Raw genomic sequence first — 27,050 nt, 5'->3', positions numbered from 1 at the left:
TTGATCTGAGAGTCACATGGAGGACACTCAAACACAAATATAATCGGGATAAAAAGATCTTCTAAAACACTCCCTTTGGGTGGCTTGTTTAAGTGTGAAGTTTTTTAAAGATCTTTTAAGTGTTCTTTATCGTTTTCTGTTCACGGTTAAAACCATGGTGTTTGCAGATTCACACCGCTTATATTTTATTCATTAAACTCGATTTGCAGCGGTGTAATTCACTCTAATCACCACAGGAGGGCGCAACACATTTAAATTCATTCGACTTAATTTGTTTTGGTGTAATTCACAAAATTCAGCACAAATAAGCCAAAGTGTTTTGACTTATTTGCAAATATATTTATTTGAACAGAAGACAGGACGCAACATCGATAGTGTAAATAGTTCTGATTGGCAGTTCATATGTTTTTCTGCTCTCACCCTCATTTTACACTTGCTCATTAGACTCAAAGAAATTCACAATCTCACCACAGGAGGGCGAAACCCTTACATTAAAGTTCTTGTAATCAATTTACACCGGTGTAATTCACTCTAATCACCACAGGAGGACGCGATTACAAGCTTGGATATAAAATCAATTTGAGAAAAAAAAGCAATTTAACAAATCAAAAAAGTTTTGTATAAACAGATCTTTTTGTTTACTCAGTTAATGAGTGAAATATAATTACAAATCCTTGCAATATCAGTGATTATCAAGTATTGTAATTGAGTATTTTTCCACAATGACAAAAAGTATGTCTTATGGTTTGAACTACGAAAAAAGTAATTAAATCTAATGTGAAAGACCAAACCAGCCCTGAGTTCGACACAATCTCTGTGGAAGAGACTTTTCTTTTCATTGTTTTTACACTACAAACAAGATAAGAGATGATAAAGCACATTTATTAGCTGAATCTCAGTGGTGTAATGGGTAAACGAGTGCCTTTGAAGCACAACACTGGAACAGAGACCTGTGATCAAATCCCACAGACACGATGAACATCTTTTCCTCAACTTAAGTTAAGATCAAATCTAAATGACCTTAACATCACCAGTGCATCTCAGGCTCTGTGGCTCAGTGGATAGTCGTCTCCCTTTCAAACCAGAAAGTTCTGGTTCAAGCCCAACATTTGCTGAAGTTCTTCATCATTTAACACAAAGCTCTGGATCAAACCTGTTGAAAACGCTCCTCATCTCTGCAGTCTCAGTGGCTCAGGAGAGAAAGCGTTGTGTTTCAATCACAGCGTCCTGAGTTCAGATCCCACTATTGCTGACTTTCAATCGTTCTCATTAGACAAGGAGTCCCAAAAACCAGTTATTATTGTGAAATCCATGATGGGCGAGTGGATAAACACACACTCTCAGAGGACAAGACTGATGAAGACACGGGATCAAATCTCACTTTAACTGCTTTATTGGAAACTCTCAGGATAATAGTGAAATAGAAGTTCCTACACATGAACAGACAAGAGATCTGTGGCTCACAGGTAAGAGCGCTGCCTCACGGTTCAGAGGTTGCTGGTTCAATCCCAGCCGGGTCTCTGCGATAGGAGTGTGTGGTGTGTGTGTGTGTGAGCGGCGCGCGTCCAAACGAGGGGGAAACCAGTGCGGTCTCCCCCCGGAGCTTCCGGCACAGTCACCAGCAGCGGTTATGCTTTTGGACAACAGGGGAAGAAAAAAATAAAATTATATAAAAAATGTCACTCCCCGTCCCTTCCCCACTCGTTTCGGTTCCCATCATTTGCTTTTCAAAGGAGTGGCCCTTCAAAAAGAAAGTGATGGGAACCTACATGTTTAGCACAGTAAAACACACAATCACACATCATATACATTACCTGTCCATGAGCAGAAGTCCATCATTACAGTCAATGTCTGTCACACGACTCTGAGCTCGGGATGTAATGGTTCAAACACATTCCTTCTGTAAGGAAACATAAAAAACATAATAATAATATATATATATATATATATGAAGAGTTCAGATGCAAAAGCCTCTAAGTGCCATCTGAAATTTTCTTCCAGAATGATCATTTTTATCAAGCTTGTATATTTAAGTTCAATAATTTCACTTAAATGGCAATGCAAATTACCTATTAATTGTCATTTAAGTGAAATTACTGAAAAATGATCATTCTACAAGAACATTTCAGATGGCACTTAGAGGCTTTTGCATCTGAACTCTTCATATATATATATATAAATTCTCCATATTCAACATCTAAAAAATGAGAATGTCAAAGTTAGTCTAAAGACTAGCTAATAAATGAAAATGGAATAAATTGAAAGCCTAAAGCTGTACAGTGTGAAAGATATATTGCTGAGTATATTATATTTCAGTGATGCTGTATCAATACTCTTTTAATTCAATTTAAATTAAGATGACACTTTCCTTCACAATAAACAAGAGTAATCCTAAAAGGCTGGTTTCCAGCACATGGTGTTAGCCCTGATCTGTTCTGGACTGTATTTATGATCATCAGAAGTAAAATCTACAAAAGCATGAACAGCAGAAACATCAGAGCTTCTCACTCCACTGACTCTGTTAAACATCAGTCCAGTAGATTACTACAGTAAGACTACAACAACACACTAAAAACACCATATCATTATACTTATTAATATGAATATCAGGAGGCGATTCATTCAAAGATTATAACTGTAACGCAACAACTACCGATTCATGAGTTGTGAAGGTCTGAGGGAGTTCAGCAATAGAGCAGAATGTAAACAAACACTAAATTACCTCAACTCATTTACTGAAGAAATTCTCTTTGTGCAAAGTTACTTACTGGCGAATAGCGTGACACTCGATTCCAGCATTTTATCGGGCTGTATGTCGGGTTATTTGCTGAAATATGTCCAGTTGTTTGATACTAAAAGCTGTCATCTGCACGTGTTGTAGCGACTGTCATCAAGTGTCAATGTTGTCCAGGATCTAAATGAGTCGCTCTGACAGGGAAACCCGCTCTCGCCGCCCAGTGGAGCGGATGAAGAACTGCGCTTCAGTTTCTGTCATTCTATCAGCACTGTAGAGCCAAACTGGTGTTCTGGGGGAAGTGAACTTTCGGTCTGGGTGAGAGGGTTGACACATTTAATTTTCATATAGTTGAATTAATGTGTGATTTTGTCAGGATCTGAGTCAGATCAGCTCTCCTCTGATGGGGTAAGAAAGACAGATCAAATGTTCTGCTGAAAGTCACTCGTCTCAAGAGTAAACACACATGCGCGACGAAAGATTCTTTGTCTATCGGTTAAGTTTATTTGTTTTTATCTATTTTAAGTATTGTTCGTTACGTTTGTTCACAGTTAAAAAAAAAATACAACGAATAAACATTTAATGGTGTTTAAAGGCAGTTTTCACTCGTTAATTTAACAGGCGCGTGCATTTTAAAGTTTCAGATCAGTGTTTCAGCGCCGCATTGTGGACAGTAAGCGTATCTGCATGAACCACAGCAGTGTGAAAGCATGAGCAGAAAACTATAGTATGTACTTATTAAATCTAATTTATGATACTAAAAGAACAACATGGCCATTAGACTATGGGGTTTTCTTTATTAAATGAATGAGAAACATCCATAGAAGCACATGTGTTTCTGAAAATACAGCAGCATGTGAAATGTTCTCCAGTTTTCCACAACAGACTCAATGAGGGGATCTTCCTCTGTGTCACTGATGAGGAGGAGGTGAATCTCAGAGTCCTCCGAGATCAATGTGTCTCGGTCTCATCCTTGTGGACAATAAGTGTATCTGCATTAATAACTGAAAACAGCAGTTGGAGGAAAGAGGGGCGTCTAATCCTGTTCCCGGTGAGACACTTTCCTGAGTTTAGCTCCAACCTCATTAAACACACCTGGAGCGGCTGATCAAGCTCTTTAGCTTTACTAGAAACTTCCGAGCAGGTGTGTTGGACTCTGTGTTTCTAATTCATATAAACTCTATTTACTTGAATAAACATATTAATGAGTAAATTCTGACAAAGCAAATAACACAAATACATTGTTCATCTACTCTGAACAATGCCTGAACTTCGTATTTTGAGCACTTCTTGCCTTGTTTTTGCCTCGTCACGATGACGATGATTCTGTCATCATTTGCTCACCCTCATGTCATTATAAACCTGCATGACGTGGAACACAAAAGAAGATATTTTTGTTTCAATGGGCTTTAATGACCACTGACTTCTATTGGATGGAGAAAATAAAACAATTACTACTTTTACAGGCATCCTCATAATGCCATTAGTGAGAATAAACTTTACCTCATGTAAATAATTCTTTAATCAAATGTAGTAACAATAATCATAGTAAAATACGTGGCGTATGCATCTAAACCCTTCAGTCGCATCTATTCCACTCTGACCAAAGTGTGCATGTGCTTAGGGCTGCACGATATTGAAGAAAAATGCGATAACTCATTAAATAATGCGATATTCGATATGCGATACGATAATGCTTAAATTGTGTAAAATAAACTTAAATTTTCTTTAAAATATATTTAAAATGATATAACCTACATGCGTGTTTCACATTCTTTTTGTGACAAGAAAACATCCCTAGAACTCCTGAAAGTGAACATCAGTGTTTTACTGTCGCATAAGAAGTGTTATTTTAACATCAGTGTAAACCTCGGGGTTTAGGGGTTCAGGTAGGCCTACATTAGGATTATTTAACAACAGAAACTGAATAATCAAATGTAAAAATAAAACACTGCTTAGTTTTCACTCTATGAATTAAATATATACTGATTCTTATTAAAGCTACTAAAGTTATTTAGACAAGAGCAGTGAGTGATTTTCTCTTTGTCTTTAGTTCATGACCCCAGTTATTGCAAGCCGTTGCGATATGCATATCGCGATATATACATTTGCGATATTTCGATAATTTCGATATATTGTGCAGCCCTACATGTGCTTGTGATGGACACTAGTGAGATGTCATGCACAGATTTGTAACCACAGCAATAGGAGGCAGCGTCACATTTTTGGGGTGCTGAAGAAACTGAGTTCATGTTGACAACGTTGCACGACACGAATGTAATGTTGTGTATTGTTGGTCAAAAACATTGACATGAAGACATTTAGGCGGATCACAGTAAAAATCCAATACATCATAGAAATGTGTTTTGCATTTGACGCAAGTAGATGATGAGCTTATCATTTGTGCTGTGCACTGGGGTATGTGAATAATGGCGGTAAAAATAACCACAATTCTTAGTGAATAATCAGAATAATGAAAATTGCATTGTAAACAGGAGTGAAGAGGTTTGATTGTGTCATTTAAACATCTTAAAGCGATTAAATCCTTTACTCTGATTTTTGGACATAATAATCAAGTCTAGTCAATGACACATTTCTCAAAATATCTTTTTTTATGTTCCACAGAAGAGTCATACTGGTTTGAAACAACACGAGGGTGAGAAAACGATGACATTTATTAGTTGAACTTTCACTTACAGTTGTGGTCAGAATTATTGGCACCCCTGGCAAATATGATCAAAGATGGCTGTAAAAAAATTAATCTTCATTGTTTATCCCTTTGATCTTTCATTCAAAGAATTTGCTAAAATCTATCGTTTCATTAAAGTAAAAAGAATTTGAAAATGGGGGGAAACTCACATTATGAAATTAATGTTTTTCTCCAAAATACGCACCCTTTTATTAAATACTTTCTGATCAGAGACCAGTCCTCCACAAGAATCTCTCCAGATCCTTCAGATTCCCAGATCCATGTTGGTGCTCTACTCATTTTCTATGGGGTTCTGGTCAGGGGACTGGGATGGTCATGGCATTTTGTGGTCAGTGACACATTTTTGTGTTGATTTTGACGTTTGTTTTGGATTGTTGTCCTGATGGAAGATCAACCACGGCCTATTATAAGATTTCTAGCAGAGGCCGTCAGGTTTTGATTCTTTATCTTTTGGTATTTGCTAGAAACCATGAACAAGATGTCCAGGACCTCCAGCACAAAAATAGGCCCACAACATTAAAGATCCAGCAGTGTATTTAACCGTGGGCATGGGGTACTTTTTATCCCTGTTTGTACCAAACCCAAAAAGCTCTTTTGTTTAGTTTCATCTGACCACAGAATCCAGTCCCGTCGCGTCTGACAATCTGACCACTGAATATGCTGGATCTTGTTTTTGGATTAGCGAGGAGGATTTTTCTTGAAACCCTCCTGAACATCATGTGGTGATGAAGGGGTTGTTTGATATATTTAGGCTTTCTGACTCCAAGCCTCAACTAATCTCTGCAATTCTCCAGCTGTGATCCTTGGAGAGTCTTTGGCCACTCAAACTTTCCTCCTCGTCGTGCATTAAGACAATATAGACACACGTCCTCTTTCAGGCAGATTCGTAACATCTTTAGCTCTTAATTATTGCCCTGATGGTGGAAATGGGAATTTTCAATTCTTTAGCCATTTTCTTACATCCACATTCTAGTTTGTGAAGCTCAACAATCTTTGCTGCACATCAGAACTATATTCTTTGTGTTAACTATAATTTGGCCTTTGTGTTTCCTCATATTTACATATATTCTGGTGTGCTAAAAAAATGTAAATATTAATGGGAATATACTTCAGAGATATTTTACTCATAACAAATTCTAGGGGTGCCAATAATTTTGGCCAATGTATTTTGGAAAAAAACATCACAATGTGATTTCCCCCCTCACTTTCAACTCTTTAACTTCAATGAAAGGCTAGATTTTTGTGATTGTTTTTAATGAAAGATCAAAAGGATAAATTTATCTTTACAGCCATACTTTATTTTTACAGCCATCTTTGATCATATTTACCAGGGACGCCAATAATTCTAACCACAACTGTAGGTACTGACTACCCTACGAAGCACATTCATTCGGTCCTCAAGCTTTCTTTTTCATCAGTAACAAAGGAAATAATGGCATAATCATTACCTTTGCTTGAGCAGACGCCCATCATTATAGTGACTGTCTGTCCACATGCTTCTTTTGGCTGAGTATAACGGTCCAAACACATCCCACATTCTGCAGGGAAAGACATTAATAAACAAAGGCATTGCTCCATAAGTGCATATTCATACTTTCAATTGTAAAACAGAACTAAGAATCTTCATTTACACATTTTAAGCCCAAAAAATAGAATTTGTTAATAGAATTTAAATAACTTATGTAAAACTAATGGGGGGGGGGGGGTAACTGTAAAACTATATACAATTTATAGTTATATTAGAGTAAAAGTGTCCAATTAACCATGGTTTTGTTATAGTAAAAGTATAGGCTAGCTAACTAGCTAACCTTGTTGTTTTTTGGCAGATTGATTAGCCTACAATTTGTATAAAAGTTAAACTATGGTTAGTGTAGCAAAACCATGGGTAATATGTGGTTATCCGGGTTTACAATAACCTTATTTTTTAGTAAAACCATGGTTAATTTTCGTAAGGGCCATTAGACTATTGACGTTACCTAAAGTGACACCACAACATCAGCAAATAAAAAGCCCTATTGCTTATTATTCTACTTTATAAGCTTTATAGGAATCACTTAGATTTACATTATAAAGGTAAAGCAACAATTACTGATTAATTTGTTCTTCTAAAGGTCTGACAAGTGAGTTGAGAAATAGAGCAACATGTAAACAGTCGAGCAGCATCAACCAGTGACTCCAGCAAACTGATTTGACATCAGAAGAATAATACATCAATACAAACTTAATTAACAACTTAAATACAAATGAGGACTGTTATAATACGTGATAGTGACTTTACAAGACAAAAGCACTTTATGCGTAAAGTTACTTACAGGTGAGTCGCGTGACACTGTCGATTTCCCCCATTATCGCAATCAATGTGTGTCAGTTGATTTTGCTGATGGGCTGGAATATGTGCTGTTGAATGACACTGTCACTGAGCTGTCATCTGCAGGATCTGTACTTTTATGACTGTAAAACGATCAGAACGGACATCAGGTGTCATCATGTTGTTGACAAGGATCAAATGCAGTGAACACTGAACGTGAAGCACTTACGCCCGTAGAGGAGCGAATGACAAACTGCACCAGTTTCTACCAGACGAGCCGTGTCTCACCAGCAACAGACTGAAAACCACTTCAAGTTGGGTTACTGACTCAGTTCTTAAACGTCTAGTTTACTTTAACATTTTCAAACTCATAAGAAAACTCAGAGTTTATTACGTTAATGTAAGACAGATGAAAACAGGCGATGACCGGCTCCCTCTTGTGGTCAACAAGTGTATCATCAGCAGCATTAATACCAGAAACACCAAACTCAAAGTGGCAGTCGATGGGGAGAGGGCACAACGTGTATTTGATATATTTTAAAACAAATCTGGGATTTTGTCAGCATCTAAACCAGTAGATAAACTTAGCGTCTACAGGTAGGCCTAGCTGATTCAAATCAAATGAACTGGGGAGTCAGACAGATAAATGTGTTGATCTGAGAGTCACATGGAGGACACTCAAACACAAATATAATCGGGATTAAAAGATCTTCTAAAACACTCCCTTTAGATGGTTTGTTTAAGTGTGGAGTTTTTTAAAGATCTTTTAAGTGTTCTTTATCGTTTTCTGTTCACAGTTAAAACAATGGTGTTTGTAGATTCACACCGCTTATATTTTATTCATTAAACTCGATTTGCAACGGTGTAATTCACTCTAATCACCACAGGAGGGCGCAACACATTTAAATTCATTGGACTTAATTTGTTTTGGTGTAATTCACAAAATTCAGCACAAATAAGCCAAAGTGTTTTGACTTATTTGCAAATATATTTATTTGAACAGAAGACAGGACGGAACATCGATAGTGTAAATAGTTCTGATTGGCAGTTCATATGTTTTTCTGCTCTCACCCTCATTTTACACTTGCTCATTAGACTCAAAGAAATTCACAATCTCACCACAGGAGGGCGAAACCCTTACATTAAAGTTCTTGTAATCAATTTACACCGGTGTAATTCACTCTAATCACCACAGGAGGACGCAATTACAAGCTTGGATATAAAATCAATTTGAGAAAAAAAAGCAATTTAAAGAGATAGTTCACCCAAAAATGAAAATTGTGTCAGTAATTACTCACCCTCATGTTGTTCCAACCCCGTAAGACCTTCGTTCATGGTGACGTGCAACACAGACGCGCTACGCTTAAACACTACGTGCAAAGACCCGAGGCCCAGAGAGAAGGAAATGAAAAGTGGAATAAAGTCGTTATTTTTGTTTGTTTTTGCGCACAAAAAGTATTCTCGTTGCTTTATAAACTTAAGATTGAGCCACTGGAGTCACTTGGACTATATTAACAATGTCTTTAATACATTTTCTGGGCCAGCAAGTTTCAGTCCCTTAGAAGCCTATGGAGGAGTGAGACAACTCTCAGATTTAATCAAAAATATCTTAATTTGTGTTCCGAAGATGAACGAAAGTTTTACGGGGTTGGAACAACATGAGGGCGAGTAATTACTGACAGAATTTTCATTTTTGGGTGAACTAACCCTTTAACAAATCAAAAAAGTTTTGTATAAACAGATCTTTTTGTTTACTCAGTTAATGAGTGAAGTATAATTACAAATCCTTGCAATATCAGTGATTATCAATATTGTAATTGAGTATTTTTCCACAATGACAAAAAGTATGTCTTATGGTTTGAACTACGAAAAAAGTAATTAAATCTAATGTGAAAGACCAAACCAGCCCTGAGTTCGACACAATCTCTGTGATAGAGGATCATTGTTTGATCAAACTTTTTTTTTTTTCATTGCTTTTACACTACAAACAAGATAAGAGATGATAAAGCACATTTATTAACTGAAACTCAGTGGTGTAATGGGTAAACGAGTGTCTTTGAATCACAACACTGGAACAGAGACCTGTGATCAAATCCCACAGACACAATGAACATCTTTTCCTCAACCTAAGTTAAGATCATATCTAAATGACCTTAAAAACATCATCAGTGCATCTCAGGCTCTGTGGCTCAGTGGATAGTCGTCGCCCTTTCAAACCAGAAAGTTCTGGTTCAAGCTCAACATTTGCTGAAGTTCTTCATCATTTAACACAAAGCTCTGGATCAAACCTGTTGAAAACGCTCCTCATCTCTGCAGTCTCAGTGGCTCAGGAGAGAAAGCGTTGTGTTTCAATCACAGCGTCCTGAGTTCAAATCCCACTATTGCTGACTTTCAATCGTTCTCATTAGACAAGGAGTCCCAAAAACTAGTTATCATTGTGAAATCCATGATGGACGAGTGGATAAACACACTCTCAGAGGACAAGACTGTGATGAAGACACGGGATCAAATCTCACTTTAACTGCTTTATTGGAAACTCTCAGGATAATAGTGAAATAGAAGTTCCTACACATGAACAGACAAGAGATCTGTGGCTCACAGGTAAGAGCGCTGCCTCACGGTTCAGAGGTTGCTGGTTCAATCCCAGCCGGGTCTCTGCGATAGGAGTGTGTGGTGTGTGTGTGAGCGGCGCGCGTCCAAACGAGGGGGAAACCAGTGCGGTCTCCCCCTGGAGCTTCCGGCACAGTCACCAGCAGCGGTTATGCTTTTGGACAACAGGGGAAGAAAAAAAAAAACAATATATATAAAAAATGTCACTCCCGTCCCTTCCCCACTCGTTTCGGTTCCCATCATTTGCTTTTCAAAGGAGTGGCCCTTCAAAAAGAAAGTGATGGGAACCGTTTAGCACAGCAAAACACACAATCACACATCATATACATTACCTGTCCATGAGCAGAAGTCCAGCATTACAGTCAATGTCTGTCACACGACTCTGAGCTCTGCTTCTGTTGGCCGGGTTTACGCTCCACAACACATCACCGATTCTGTAGAGTCACGGCATAATCAAACACATCATTACACACTGTACATCTAAACAAAAATCTGCATTTACAAAAAAATGGTCTAAAATTAATCACTAATGCTGTGTAAATCAATCTACTGTTTGTCTTGTTTAATTCAATTACTGTCTTACAGGCCACAAAATTATTAAAACACTGAATAAAACTAAAAACTAATTCCTCATTCAAAGAATGCCAGACCTACAAAACATCAGTCAAGATTACAGAAATTATACGCGATGAAAACCAACCGCAAAGTGTCTAGGAAAAGTAACAGGAATATGGCAAGCTGTTTTAACTTTTATTCATTTCCAGGATATGAATTGTTGATATCTGTAATTATATTTTCACTAGTGAAATGTCACCATGGGCTGCCATTCAAAATCAATTGTTGATATCAAGAATTGATTTCTTACTAGTAGAAATATAATTTTTGATATCAATAATTACATTGTTACTAGTTGAAATGTCTATTCTTAAAGCTACACTGTGTGATTTTTACCCCCATCTAGCGGTGAAATTGTATATGATTACCCAGTGAATATTAGTTTCTGTTCCTCTCAATTCCGAGGGCGTTTTAACTCCTACGGTGGCCGTATTATTCCAAGATTAACATGGCTTCCAGTTATCGACTTCGTCCATGACAATAATAAACAATAATACGTCTAAAATGAATAAAACTACAGGACAGATGTCAGGAGGTAAACGTCACCCTTGGAATCGGCTATCCCAGCATAATCAGATTAGGCTAACGTTACAATGTGTACAAAGTAAAAGCAATTAAAAATAACTAAAATTTACAGTGTCCTTTTTTTATATAGCTTAAAAAATTGCGCCTTTAAAACTATTCATCACCTGTGATCCGTCGCAGCACAGATTTATGTTACAAGGTAAACAATACTTTTTCACCATTGACGCGAGGATGAAGTTATACTAGAGGTCGTTCTGGCGTTATGCACAACCATGCTATGGTTAGACAAGCAACTATAAAACTTCGAATTTACACAAATGAATTACAACAGGCTGAATTACCTTTCGAGAAGAAAGCAGGCAACCTCGGCGTCCGTTTTAAAATCTTTTCTCCTCATGAGCTCTTTCCATCTGGGAAAAGTTACTCCAATATTGACTATGGTCTTGCTGATTTGTCTGTCGCGTTGACGTTTTAATTCTCTCTTTCAAATGTGAGTACGCACACACACACACACACACACACCACACTATCTTTCAAATCTGCCGGTGTAGTGCCGAATTTCTACCCCCGCCAAATTATTACCCCCCTAGTATTGGTAGGTTTAGATTAGTTGTGGGGGAGGGGTTAGGATTAGGGGTGGGGTTAGGATTAGGCAATCAGGTACTGACTTCAACGAGGGGGGTAATAATTTGGCAGGGAGTCGAAATTCGGCACAACACCGGCACTCGCGAGCTCGCAAGTAATCTCCCCCTCGCATTCGTCACGGTGTCACTGAGTGAAAAACGCAAAAGGCGAAGCTTGAATTTACTGGTATGTCCCTCTTTGGCTAATGTAGTTTCAAGATGGAGGGGCAACATGGCGACCGGCATTCGAACCCCTCACCCGTATGTACTTTCAATGGCAGATTATAAACTTAAGAGAATACTTTATTACTTGAAAGAAGTAAATATACATTAATGAGCACATATATTTTTGAAAGAACTAAGTGTTTTTTGCTAAGAATCAACTAAAAAAGTTACACAGTGTAGCTTTAAGGCAAGCAGTTTTAGCTTAAATTGTACACAGGTTACTCATCGTAATTGCAATTTTACTAGTAAGAATTCAATTAGAGAGCTCTACAATTCAATCATTACTAGTCATATGTCTCCATTGACTTCCATTCATTTTTAATTACGGAGCTCTACAATTGAATTGTTACTAATAATAATTGAATTAGAGAGCTCTGTAATTGTAATTCTTACTAGTAACAATTCAATTGTAGAGCTCCGTAATTAAAAATGAATGGAAGTCAATGGAGACATACGACTAGTAAAGATTAATTTGTAGAGCTCTCTAATTGAATTCTTACTAGTAAAAATGCAATTACGACGAGTAACGCTGGGTACAATTTAAGCTAAAACAGCTTGCCATATATTCTTGGTATCAACAATTGAATTGCTACTAGTAAACTTTCTCATTTTTGATATCTGAAAATGTATTTCTGATATCAATATTATTTCAGATATCTAAAATGGCTTTCTTACAATCACATTCATGATATCAGAAATTAACATTGTCACTAGTGAAAACTGAATTATTGATATCAAAAATGAACATTGTTACTAGAAGCAATTCAATAGTTGATATCAAGAATAGACATTTCAACTAGTGACAGTTTAATTCTTGATATCAAAAATAAAGGTTTTTACTAGTAAGAATTGTATTTCTGATATGTGAAATTTGAATTTCAACAAGAAATCAATTCTTGATATCAACAATGGATTTTGAATGGCAGCCTATGGTGACATTTCACTGGTGAAAATACAATTACAGATATCAAGAATTATAGTTTTAACTCGTAAAAATTGAATTGTTGATATCAATAATTAGTATCCTGGAAATGAATCAATTTAAAACGGCTTGCCATAAAGGAAGTAGAAAAGCATGAAGCAACAGGAGAACATCAGAGCTTCACACAACTCCTGCTGACTCTCACATTAATCCAGAAAACACTGCAATAGTCCTTCTTAGTACACTTTACAGTGTGAATATCAGAGGGCGATTCATTCAGAGACTAAAAAGGTAATGCTACAACTGGGATTGATTTGTCATTTGACAAGAGAAATTGACTTTATGCGGAAAGTTACTTACAGGTGAGTCGCGTGACACTCGTTTCCTTCATTTTATCCGTCTGTGTGTCGGTTTTATTTGCAGTTGAGCAGGAATATGTGCTGATAAAGTGACATTAAGAGCTGTCATCTTCTCATCTGCAGGATCTGCACGTGTTGTTGTGATTGTCATCAAGCGTCATGTTGTCAAGCAGCAGAAGTGTCAGACTGAAGGAGAAACCCGCTTCTGCCGCCGAGTGGAGCGGATGAAGAACTGCACTTTACTGTCGGATTATAGTGGCGAGATCACATCTGAGACAAAGAGTCATGAAGCAGCAACAGAAACATGTTTAAATCCCACAGATGCAGTGGCCATCTTTCACAAAGCCTGAGCCTTCGTTTTGTTACTTCATACACCTACATAAGATACAAGCTTTGTGAAGTAGAAAATAATTGTTTGTTAATTGTTTGTTCGCCAATGACAAAAACTATGTCTTGAGGTTTGAACTACAAAAAAAAAGTAATCAAATCTTATGTAAAAGACCATAAAGACCTGGGGATTTCTCAGACAATAACCAGCAGTGGTTATATTTTACCTCAAATGTTTACTTATATGAAAAATATCCAGGCTCAGGACTAAGTCAACAATTTTACAGCTGTTTTTTCCAGATAACCAGTTACTCCACCAGGATCCAGACTAGGGCTTCTCCTCATTCCTCCATCCTGTCCACCAATTGCTCCATTTGTTGATTTCTTGGAGATCTGGAGATTTGAACTAGAAGCCTCTGAACCGTGAGGCAGCGCTCTTACCTGTGAGCCACAGATCTCTTGTCTGTTCATGTGAAGGAACTTCTATTTCACTATTATCCTGAGAGTTTCCAATAAAGCAGTTAAAGTGAGATTTGATTCCGTGTCCTCATCACAGTCTTGTCCTCAGAGAGTGTGTTTATCCACTCGCCCATCATGGATTTCATCAATTCAACAGTAATTTAACAATTATTTTTTGGGACTCCTTGTCTAATGAGAACAGTTGAAAGTCAGCAATAGTGTGATCTGAACTCAGGACGCTGTGATTGAAACACAACGCTTTCTCTCCTGAGCCACTGAGACTGCAGAAATGAGGAGCGTTTTCAACAGGTTTGATCCAGAGCTTTGTGTTAAATGATGAAGAACTTCAGCAAATGTTGGGTTTGAACCAGAACTTTCTGGTTTGAAAGGGAGACAACTATCCACTGAGCCACAGAGCCTGAGATGCACTGATGATGTTTTTAAGGTCATTTAGATTTGATCTTAACTTAAGTTGAGGAAAAGATGTTCATCGTGTCTGTGGGATTTGATCACAGGTCTCTGCTCCAGTGTTGTGCTTCAAAGACACTCATTTACCCATTACACCACTGAGTTTCAGTTATTAAATGTGCTTTATCATCTTAAAACAAACTTTTAGCAAACAATGATCCTCTCTACCACAGAGATTGTGTAGAACTCAGGGCTGGTTTAGTCTATTACATTAGATTTAATAACTTTTTTTGTAGTTCATGTTGTACTTTTTGTTATTGTGGAAAAATACTCTATTACAATACTTGGTATTCACTCATTGCAAGGGTTTGTAACTATACGTCACTTTTATTATCTGACTAAACAAAAATATCTGTATGGAAAACGTGTTCAAATTTATTGCGAATATATATATATATTAATATATATATATATATATATATATATATATATATATATATATATATATATATATATATATATATATATATTAGGGCTGTCAAACGATTAATCGCGAAGTTTGTGTTTACATAATATATGTGTGTGTATGGAATATAATTATTTTCTATATGCAAATATTTCTTAAATATATACATGCATGTGTGTGTATTTATATATAGAAAATAATTATACACAGTACACACACATATATTACGTAAAAACAAACTTTTATTTTGGATCGATTAATCGTTTGACAGCCCTAATATATATATATTTATGTGTTTTGATTTTTATCAACTTAATTTATATTCAAGCTTGTTACAGCACTCTCTATGGTGATTTTGTGAATTACACAGTCTAATGTGGTTAAATGCGCTACACTTCTGTAAGAGGGTGAGAGCAGAAAAACATAAACTGTCAATCAGAACTATTTACACTTTCTATGTGTCCTGTCTTCTGTTCAAACAAATATATTTGCAAATAAGTTAAAAGAGTTAAACGGGTTGCGCACTCCTGCGATAATTTTTGTGAATCACACCAAAACAAATTAAGACCAATGAACATAAAAGGTTTCACCCTCCTGTGGTGATTTTTGTAAATTACATTGTTGCAAATCGAATCTAATAAACATAAGTGTTTCGCCCTCCTGTGGTGATTTGTGTGAATTACACCGTTGCAAATCGAATCTAATGAACTTGTTTTAATGTAATTTACTGTATGTAAAAGGGGATCTGAATTCCTGAACGGAACGCTTTATCTCCTGAGCCACTGAAACCTGAAGGGTTGTGTTGGTCTGAAGTTTATTGGGGCTTTGTTTTCTATAAAGAAAATATTAGTAATGGCAGGATTTGAATCAGGAACTCTTCATATGAGAGTCAAGTGTTTTATCACTGAACCACAGATTAATTCGGTTGCTTTTCAGCTAATCTTTATTGTTTGTTGTCATCATTAATTAAAACAACAATGTAACATAAGCAATAGCAGGATTTGAACTCAGGACTCTATGATTTAAGCACAATGCTTTACCACTTGAGCCACTGAAGATGATTGATTGAGACTTTTGTTTTGTAACAGTAGCATTAGTGGGATTTGAATCAAGACTTAAGTTTCACATACATTAGCACAGACTTTGTGATGTTTGCATTATTTTTTGTTAAGGGTTAGTTAACACAATATAAGCAATAGTTGGATTTGAACTCAGAACTCCATTTGAGCTCAAAAAAAGTTGAGAACTTTGTTCAAATCTGCATATTTGCATATAAAACAAAGGACTCCATGCGTAAAATACATTATTTGAGCGACTGAGCTTGAATTTATACAAGGTAAATTCAAGTTTAAAGCTTTAACGTTTTCAGTCTTTAATTCAAATGTAAAAATAGTAGGATTTGAACCATGACTTTCCAGTATAAAAGAAAACTAATTATCCTCTGAGCCACACAACCTTTATATTCATTGTTTTGTTTTAGCTTTTGTGATCTTGGCTTTGTCAGCTTTTACTCTAAAGTGTTCCAGTCATTATTATATGAAGAACTTCATTGTTTAATCTGTATGGAAGTAATATTAGGATGATTTTCTGCTCAGGATTGAATCTGAATCATTTGCTATACAAAATCTTGTGTTACACATAAGATGATGTGGGGAAAAAGGGAAACAATATTCAAAACAATTTATTAAAACAAGTTGTATCAAATGTACAAACAATCACAAAAAAGGTAATTAAGAACTTTATTATCAAACTCAAACTGAGACAACACATACATAACTTGTAAATAAAATAAAAAAAAATTCAAATGAATTTTGTCACATTTTATGCAAAACAGTCCAACACACCAGCCTGGAAGATTTCTAGTAAACCTAAAGATCTTGATCAGCCTCTTCAGCTGTTTCTGGTCCTGCTGTTTACCTATAATAATGCAGATACACTTATTGTCCTCAAGAAGCACATTAACACACTCATCTGGTCTCATGCATGTGGCTGTCATCCATCCATCCATCCCTTCTCCAAAGTGCTTGTCCTGTGTGTGTAGGGTCCTATGCGGGGATGTTGGAGCCAGTCGCAGCGTCTCGGGCCGAAGAGAAACACCCTGGACAGATGGCCTGTCCATCACAGGGCAGTTGTTGAATCAATAACAGTTTATTGAAACCTACAGACTGACAGTTGTACATACTTGTAACAACCCCAAATACAATAAGGGTAATTCACAGGTTCTCTACTGGACCAAAGATTTTATGTGGACTCAATAACCAAGAAAACACCCAAAAGTAGTAAAAAAAAAAAAAAAAAGTAACAATTTTGTTTTTATACAATCATAGTATTAAAACCCAATTCAACTGACTGTGTATTTGAAATGAATGATAATCAGCAATAAGTTAGCTTAGAAAAGAACAAGACATCAATGAACAGGGTAACATATTCAGCATGGGGTTTCAAAGGTTGTTGTGAAATACATAGTTAATATGATCATCTGACATGCATAATTTCATTACACAGCAAACCTCAAAGCCATATTGATTAATCAGAAAACGGGAAAAATTTATTTCTTGCTTATGTTTTATCATTTGCTTATGTTTTATCATTTAATCAAATGTCATCTGTTTAAATGATTTTCTTTTATTGTACATTGCATTAAGATTAACAACTTTCTGACACATTTGGGGTGCGAGACAATTTGTGTATGGCACAATGTTGTGAAACCACAAAAGAAAGATATGTCTTTTTCGAGTCTGTTCGAATGTTAAAGGAAAGAGGAACTTGAGACCTTGCTCTTTTAAAACATGTCTTTTCAAAGAGAGATCTCTCAACAAACTTTAATTGTCTTTAGGCAAGAATATTATACTCAGAGGGCCCTATCTTGCACCCAGCGCAATTGACTTTGTACACCAACGCATGTAACATTCCTATTTTGCACCGGCGCACAACGGACTTTCCCCTCCACAGACGCACGTCGGTAAATTAGGGAATGAACTTGCGGAGCGCGGGCGGTTCAGTGCAAAGAGGAGGCGTGTTCCGGCGCAAACGTTCCCTGGTGCTTTTTTGCAGGTTTAGAAAACAATTCCGCCACTGACCAGTAAAAACCTCGTCTAAAGTCAGTGGCGAGTTGCGCATGTTATTCATATGCTATTTTAAGGGCGCATGCTTGGCCATAATGTAGCATGTGCACAACGCGCATACACTTTGATTCTCTACTCTATACAGAAGAAGCAGTTTTCATTTTTGCAAATCATACATTATTACAAGGAAAAATATTACCACACGAGGGAAATCATTGTTGTGTCCATGAAGATGTGAAAAAATAGGCATAAATCTAGCTTACACATTTACCCAAATTTTTATACGCCTGTTTAACCGAAGCTATTTTGGGTGTGTTTCTCCATCCCCAATGTCACTTCTCTGTGTTTTCTCTGAGAACGTCGGTCTCCTCGGCTGTGAAACGCTCCTGGCAAATCCGCCGTTATAATAGCAATCCGCCATGGAACAAGCGCGCCTGCTCTTAAAGGGAATGTGAGATGACGCTCTGATTGGTTTATTTAATTGGTTTCATTCGTTATGCCCAAACCACACCTATGAATAATGAAGCTACTTCAGACCAACCCATTTTAGATTTGCGTCCAGATCCGCCCACAAAGTTACCTGCGTTTCGCATTTGATACTTGCGTTTCAGATCGTTAAAATAGGGCCCAGAGTGAGTTAATCATATTTTACTTAGAAATATTAGAAGCGATTTTAACTGTTCATTTTATGTTTCTTTATTAAACTTTTATTATGTATTAATTAATTTTACTCTTCATTTATTATTTGATTGTCTGCTGTTAAGAAATAAAATTTGACTTAATCATCTGACTGGATTTCCTCCCTGCATCACATATAAATATCGATTAATTAATCACTTAAATACCACTCATAAATAAATACACACTAAAAATCAATCAGTGCCACTGATACCACTCAAGCTAAATACAAAGCCATCGTCAATATACAGTACAGGAGACATATGGGAGATAACAATTAAATATTATATATATATAATATAAACAACCCATGCAATGGAAATAAAAGTGTAGGCTACTGCTGGCTTCATTACCCGCTACCAGACATGGGATACAGCGCTCTGGGAAATCAACGTGGCCAAAGGGAAATTTTGAAAGGTAAACCAAAGGCCAAAATCACAACACTACAAAATATACCTCCCAGTCTATTTGCACACATCGTATAACAATATCCAGCCCATGTCCCGGCACGGCAGCCTCGGTAAGGAACTCAGCAGCACCAACAAAAAACCCAAACAACAAAAAACAACACACCTTTATAGCTTTGATCCAACACAGGTGTTTATCTGTTCCCCGGCACAACATGAGAAAAACACTGTGGACACCACTGACAGTCCCCTTATTTGGAGTCTCTGTGGAACAAAAGTGGGCGTTTCTAAATTTCTGGGTGTTTTCAAACTGGTGGGTGTTTATAAATCATGCAAAGAAAATGATGCTTTTCATTTCACCACCCCACCCCACCCCTAAACCCTACCCCACCCCACCCCTAAACCCTACCCCACCCCACCCCTAAACCCTACCCTACCCTACCCCTAAACCCTACCCTCACTGTGACGTGGGCAAATGAGTAAACATGTTTGTGTTTTTAAAAACGCAAACAAACTGGCTGTAAAAAAAACTGCATCACAATAACTGTATTGTGATTGTCATAACATTTGGTAACTAAACAGAATTTCGTTAAGTTAAGGGACAACATGTTACAATGTTTACACGGTACAATGACCGGTAGCCTACTTTTTTTTTTGTGTGTGCCCGACACAAAATTCAGGGTTTCAATTCATAAACTTGCAATTTGATTCCGATCTTGATTCCATATAGATTTATTAGGATAAATATCAGGTACAGTAGTTAGTTACATGTGAATTTTTGTCAAGAAAAGAAATCTCTTAACTAATGCTGTAAACATACAGGGAGTCTGTCAGCTAGTATAATTATTAAAAGTTAAAATTAACAACTTGAATTAATATAATGTGTTTTTTATAATAATAACGTTTTTTTATATATATATTTTTAATGACATGAGTAAAAATATAATATGTAATATATTGCATATATTTAGCAAAATAATCCTAAATAACTCTAGCTAAATAACATGCTGTGGTAATTAAACGGCTGTCCTGGGGTAAATGTCGTTTCTCCAGCTGTTTTATTGATGTGTTTCCACGGTTGAAACACTGATTGTGTGATTACATGAGACATATGTCTCACATGATACATTTCAGTAAGTTGTACTGTATCTTTCAACATACCTTAAGTTCTAATGTTCATTCGTGTTTATTTACTAAAGAGGAAGAGATGATCAGTTCATGTGCTGTGGTCAGTCACATCACATTTAAGAGCGGTCAAATAAAATTGACAGAATTTGAAAGCTGAGACTGTTTCATATCATATTAACCTGCTGTCATGTCTGTTGGTGTCAATGTTCTCTCTTTGCTTTGCGATTTTTCACTGCGTGATAAAATGGAGGTGCCGTGAGAGCGTGTCAGTGTCAATAGCGTGAACCTCATGTTGAATGCGTGAGAGTTTTCAGCTCTGCAAGTTGTTATCTTCTGAGCTATTCTGAGATGTGCCTGAAGACCGCGGTCTTTTGCTTCATATTTAATAGCCCTCCAATATGATCGCTGTTGATGAGGAGATTAATATGATCCAGATTCACTAATGCGTACCTGAGCGTGGCAGAACTGACTCCTCCCCCCATCAAAACCATTGTTAATATAGGCTAAATAAAATATTTATTAAAACTCATTTTATTTTTAAGTTTCTTAATGAGTCATTTTGATGAAAGTGACACATCAGTAATACATCAGAAACAAACATAATACAAAACAGCAGTATTTGTTGAAATCTGTTCTGCTTTTGGTTTCACTCAGTATCTTGGGTACGAAAGAATCTGCAAGCTATTTAGTCCTGAATTTACCATGTTTCTTACTGTAATATTGTAATAGCCAACCTTAAAAGTAAGAAATGTAAATAAATGAAATGTTAATGTTTCCTTAACAGATTGCGTTTTAAATGTGATTCAACACTTATTCCTGAATAATATTTAGTAATTATTAAGCGTTACTGGATTTCACAAGATGTTTCAAGTAAATATAAAGAAATATTTTTTAAAATATTATTCAATAAGCTTCATACTGATTAGCATATATTACTCAGTCAGGCTATAGTTATTTGGTTCGGACTGAAAGGGGAAGTGGTAAAACTCTAATAGCAGTAAAGACATGTTGTTTTCACACACAGATCTCCCTCTATCCAGTGTAGAAGAGTCACAGTTGCTCTTTCACTCTTCTCCGGTAAGTCATTTACACACAACACACTAAAATTTCTGTCGTTTTGAGATTTTCAGTCTTTTGACACTCAGGTTGTAAAACATTTTCAAAATGAAACAAAGATTTTCAGTGATTTAGAGTTTTGATTCAGAAAAAAATTATTCGTTGAATTTAATCAATTTTTTATGGTAAGTGGTTGCATACAATTAATTTTAGCTACATTTAAACAAATGCATTAAGTTGAACTAAAATTGATTAAGTTCAACTTAATGCATTTGTTTAAATGTAGCTAAAATCAAATTGTGTGCAACCATTTTTTTAAAATTAAATTCAACGAATCATCATGACATTTCTCATTAATGAAAATTTGTTTTTGGATTTATAAATAGTGTTTACACACCAAAGTTTAAAAAGGAAATAACTGCTGTTAAGTTTATACACTCTTAAAAATAAAGGCAATTTTTCACAGCGATTCCATAGAAGAACAATTTATGGAAACTTTCAGGGAACACTTTCTAAAAGAACCATTTTTTCTTAATATGAAGAACCTTTTAATAATTTAAAGAACATTGTTTTTTCACTATAAAGAAGCTTTTATGGAATGGACAGATTCAATGGATGTTAAAGGTTCTTCAGTTTATTTTAAGAGTGTATATGATTGTGTGTTTGTATTTTCTGTTGTAAGGTGGAGTGAATGTAAATGATGGCAATATCTGTGACGTTCCTCCTCACTGGATGTCTGATACAAGGTTTGATTCCTATAGATTATTCCTCTGCTGAATTAATATTCTGAAAGCATTTCCATATGAATAAGTGCAGCCGTTTATTCTGCATGTAAACTCTGTGTGATCAGTTCCTCTTGTCTGTGTGTTTTAGGAGTGTTATGTGTTTTTAATATCAGTCTGCCGAAGAAAGTAGAAGCTCTAAAAGGATCCTGTGTTTTCATACCCTGCACATTTGATATTGATCAACAATCTGTAACAGAACTCACTGAAGATTCAAAGAGAATATGGTATAAAGACAGAAACACTGTAGTGTTTGACTCCAGTAGCCCCGACTCTGGACTATTAAAAGGAGAAATATTTGGCACTCCTACAGAGAAAAACTGCACCACCCGCTTCGATAATGTCCGTCAGAAGGATAAAGGGTCGTATTACTTCAGAGTTGAAGGCAGCGGAGGACTGAAATATAGCTACAACAAAAAACCTGAATACAAAGTTGAAATTGCTGTCATAAGTGAGTGTCATATTGTTCATGCTGCTTCTATCTTAATGTAAGTGTGGCGCGGCCATTATTAGTAACATGATTGTGCGAAGCTTCTGGTGACATTTGCTACCAGTTATTAACTTGTACAAAAACTGTCTGTTATGCTGCTTTATATTGCAAACTGGTAATTGTTATCATATTATTTTGATGTATTATCATAAACACTGGTTTGTAGTGCAAATAGTTTAAACAGTTACTGCAGAGTTATTCTTCTAATCATTTACTAATATGCGGCTTATGAATCGGAAGTCTCGCACATTCACAGAAAATACCTTAAGTCTGCGATGCAAAATGAGTTGGATAATGTTACTGGACATAAATAATAAATAAATCTACTACTGTACAATATGTGCCTTCATTATTGGATATGATAATCCTGTAATGTTTGACTGTATCTCTATGTGTTATAGAGTCTCCATCCAAACCCACAGTGAGTCTGTTTAAGGATCAGCAGGAGGTGAAGGAGGAGAAGGAGGTGAAGGAGGGAAGCTCTGTGAATCTGCGCTGCTCGACTAAGATCTTCTGTTCCTCTCGTCCAGCAGTTTTCACATGGAGCTCGTCTCCTGAACACCTCCTCAACGAGAGCGTCACACAACAGCAGCGTCAGGAGCAAACTGAGCTCATCTCTGATCTGATCTTCACTGTAACTCACAGTCATCATTTAGCCACTTTCACCTGCACTGTAACACACCAGCTTCAGGAGCAGATCACAAAACACAAGTCCCGTACGCTACGTGTTCAGTGTAAGATATATTTCAATCAATTCTGACTGATCATCTAGAATTAGAGCTGTAAATCGTAACATAATTGCCTGAATGTTTTTCTTCTCCATTAGATGCTCCTAAAAACACATCTGCGCATGTAAGTGCATCTGGTTTAGTTCTGGAGGGCCGTTCAGTGACTCTGAGCTGCAGCAGTGATGCAAACCCACCGGTGCTCAACTACACCTGGTACAGAGACACTGAAGAACCACTGAAACCAGTGCAGAGCGGACAGAACCTGACCATCAGCAACACCGACCCGACACACAGCGGACGATACGTCTGTACAGCTCAGAACGAACACGGCGCTCAGAACGCATCAGTGATGCTGGACGTCCAGTGTGAGTATCAAGAGGCTCTTCTAATTTACTCAGTCATTACTATATCAGACTTCAGATTTCAGACTTTATACACACATATATACTAGAAGTATAAAATATTGCATATAATTTATTTTTTAATGCAGAGAAAGAGAGAGAGGAATAGTGTAAATAAATACACAAAATATATATTATACATATTATATTCAAATTATTTTATATATATTTTTAAATATAAAAACTTCACTTTAAATATTTGAAAGTAAAGATACAGTGAAGGTTTTATATCAGTTTTTTTACATACATAAATTTTAATGTAAATGTCAACAATAAAAGTATTTAATGCATAAAATACAATATTAAATAATGTTATTTTATATATATATATATATATATATATATATACTAGGGATGCAACAATACAGTTAGCCCACGGTTCAATACATACCTCGGTTTTTTAACCACGGTTTTCGGTTCGGTTCGGTTCTGATGGCTTGACACATAAGAGTGTTTTTTTTGTTATTCTGTGCTTAGGCAATAGGAACAGTAAGAGGTTAAGGAGAAAAAAAATAAAAACGATTTATTGCAATACTCCTTTATTTTACTTAAAAGCTAAGCAAAGTCCACTAGTTCCTAGTGTATTGTATAATATACAATTAACACTGACATCTCACAGCTGCTGGTAGCCCATGTAAACTGGGGAACACACAAATTCCTAAATTTTGAAAATAAACATAGGCCTACATTTTAGTAAACATAAAGGGGGTCAGTCTAGGACAACTCGAGGTATCGCACACCGGACGCGCACTTTCTCAGTTTATGGCCAGAAATATTGTTATGTTTATAAGGACATTATGAAACTAAGATAATGCCTGTACTATGTTATGATTGTACTGTACAATACAATCGTTGCTAAGTCTGCAGTCTGAACACTTTACCTCAGAGCGTCCGTTAACTGAATGAATGACAATATCACCTGAAAATCCGATAACATCAGCAATTTTCATTCAAGCAGCTGATTTCTGTGAATGAATGTAAAACTAAATGTATATTGCAGCACAGGGTGAAGTCAGTATATACATGAACGACGATTTGAGACAAATAAATGTACATTTAATGTAAAACTATGTAGATGGCGCTCTGTGGCGCGGCAGGATTTTGAACACGGTCCTGAGCCGTTGCTGGGCGCCGCGGACAGACGCCGAAAGGCGCCAACGGTGTGTGTAGCGCTACGAGAATAATGTGTTCGAATTTAAAAGACGTGGCGCTGCGCGTTCAGTGTGCGACCCCTTTAAATTGACCATTTCAAATAAACATATTTGTGCCTTCAGACAGTGATATTGCTGGGTGATGGTGCCGCAGATGTGCAGTCATGTTGGAAGTGTTTCTGTTTGAGTAGGCTACACGTGTATAACAATGCTTGCACACAGTTATTTTTATTGTTTACCGTTTTTTCTTCCTCGGCACTATACTCAACGGCAAAACCGAAATGTCCCGACACCACGGATTTGAAAGACGCCGGCGCTTCCTCGTACTGTAGCCTCACTTCACCGCCGCTTGCCATGTTAAAGTGTGGAATGATGGTTAAGCGCCCCCTAACTTTAGAGCATAGTGATTGAATATTTACTCGCGGGGAATTTCCTTATCAGCTCGTAGACTTACAGGCACACACAAAGAGTCAATTCGGAGAGAAATAAATTATTTAAACGTAAAACCGAAAAAACCGCAATTCATAAGCGCGTATTGAACCGTGGATGTCGTACCGAACGGTTCAATATTATATTGAGAATTGTGGCATCCCTAATATATACACACACACACACACACACACACGCACACATATTAATATTAAACATATTATATAAAACCTCCACTGTTACTTTAATTCCAAATATTTAAGGTCAGTTGTTTTGCACAGAGTAGCATTATCAACCGTTACTATAAATGATCTTCGCTTAAACAGCTTTTTCAACCTTTACTAAGCTTGTAAATGTACAGTGAACGACAAGAACTAAATGTAAATATAATAAACATGACTTTGTATTCCTTTAACCTGCTGACAACGGACCCTTTTTACATGGATGAGAAAATGTGTACTACTTAAAAAGCATTTTTATTTGTCACAAATTATTTCCCATACTTACATCAGTGTTATTTCATAGCATTAATCACTTTAAAAAAATAAAAAAATAAAAAATTATAATAATTGATGGGCTAATTTTTTTTCTCCTCCATTAGATGCTCCTAAAAACACATCTGTGCATGTAAGTGCATCTGATTTTGTTCTGGAGGGCCGTTCAGTGACTCTGAGCTGCAGCAGTGATGCAAACCCACCGGTGCTCAACTACACCTGGTACAGAGACACTGAAGAACCACTGAAACCAGTGCAGAGCGGACAGAACCTGACCATCAGCAACACCGACCCGACACACAGCGGACGATACGTCTGTACAGCTCAGAACGAACACGGCGCTCAGAACGCATCAGTGATGCTGGACGTCCAGTGTGAGTATCAAGAGGCTCTTCTAATTTACTCACAGTCATTACTATATCAGATTTCAGATTTCAGACTTTATACACAGATATATACTAGAAGTATAAAATATTGCATATAATTTATTTTATATGCAGAGAAAGAGAGAGAGGAATAGTGTGAATAAATACACAAAATATAAATTATACATATTATATTAAAATTATTTTATATATATTTTTAAATATAAAAACAATAAACTATAAAAACAACCGCTACTATAAATGATCTTCGCTTAAACATTTTTTTCAACCTTTACTAGGCTTGTAAATGTACAGTGAACGACAAGAACTAAATGCAAATATAATAAACATGACTTTGTAGTCCTTTAACCTGCTGTTGCGGACCCTTTTTACATGGATGAGAAAATGTGTACGTTTTAAAAAGCATTTTTATTTGTCACTAATTCCTTCCCATACTTACATTAGTGTTATTTCTTAGCATTAATGACTTTACAATTATTAAAAATAAATAAATAAATAAATGATGGCCTACATTTTTTTCTCCTCCATTAGATGCTCCTAAAAACACATCTGCGCATGTAAGTG

At 36.4% G+C, this 27,050-nt stretch overlaps 3 long non-coding RNA genes across 4 annotated transcripts in view; all 3 read right to left on the bottom strand.

Moving 5' to 3' along the window:
* Positions 1-1,409: 1,409 nt before the first annotated feature.
* LOC307157976 overlaps positions 1,410-27,050 on the bottom strand; it is a 53,198-nt gene continuing 27,557 nt past the window's right edge. Inside the window, exons 3-4 of one of the 2 annotated variants that reach the window (XR_013821150.1) lie at positions 1,815-1,851; positions 1,410-1,633 (exon numbers count right to left, since the gene is read on the bottom strand). This is a non-coding gene — a long non-coding RNA (uncharacterized lncRNA). The remainder of the gene's footprint in view (positions 1,634-1,814; positions 1,852-27,050) is intronic. The other variant, XR_013821151.1, reaches the window with a different exon arrangement.
* Positions 6,893-8,034, bottom strand: LOC307157978. The gene is made up of 3 exons (XR_013821154.1): positions 7,982-8,034; positions 7,757-7,895; positions 6,893-6,982 (listed from the first exon to the last, which is right to left on the bottom strand). It is a non-coding gene; the product is annotated as an uncharacterized lncRNA (long non-coding RNA).
* LOC307157977 lies at positions 10,372-13,974 on the bottom strand. The gene is made up of 3 exons (XR_013821153.1): positions 13,633-13,974; positions 10,695-10,796; positions 10,372-10,516 (listed from the first exon to the last, which is right to left on the bottom strand). It is a non-coding gene; the product is annotated as an uncharacterized lncRNA (long non-coding RNA).

The sequence above is a fragment of the Squalius cephalus genome (assembly GCF_949319135.1).
Source record: "Squalius cephalus genome assembly, chromosome: 4".
NCBI lineage: Eukaryota > Metazoa > Chordata > Actinopteri > Cypriniformes > Leuciscidae > Squalius > Squalius cephalus.
The sequence above is the reverse complement of the archived record's forward strand: the minus strand, read 5'-3'. Positions and strand labels throughout refer to the sequence as shown.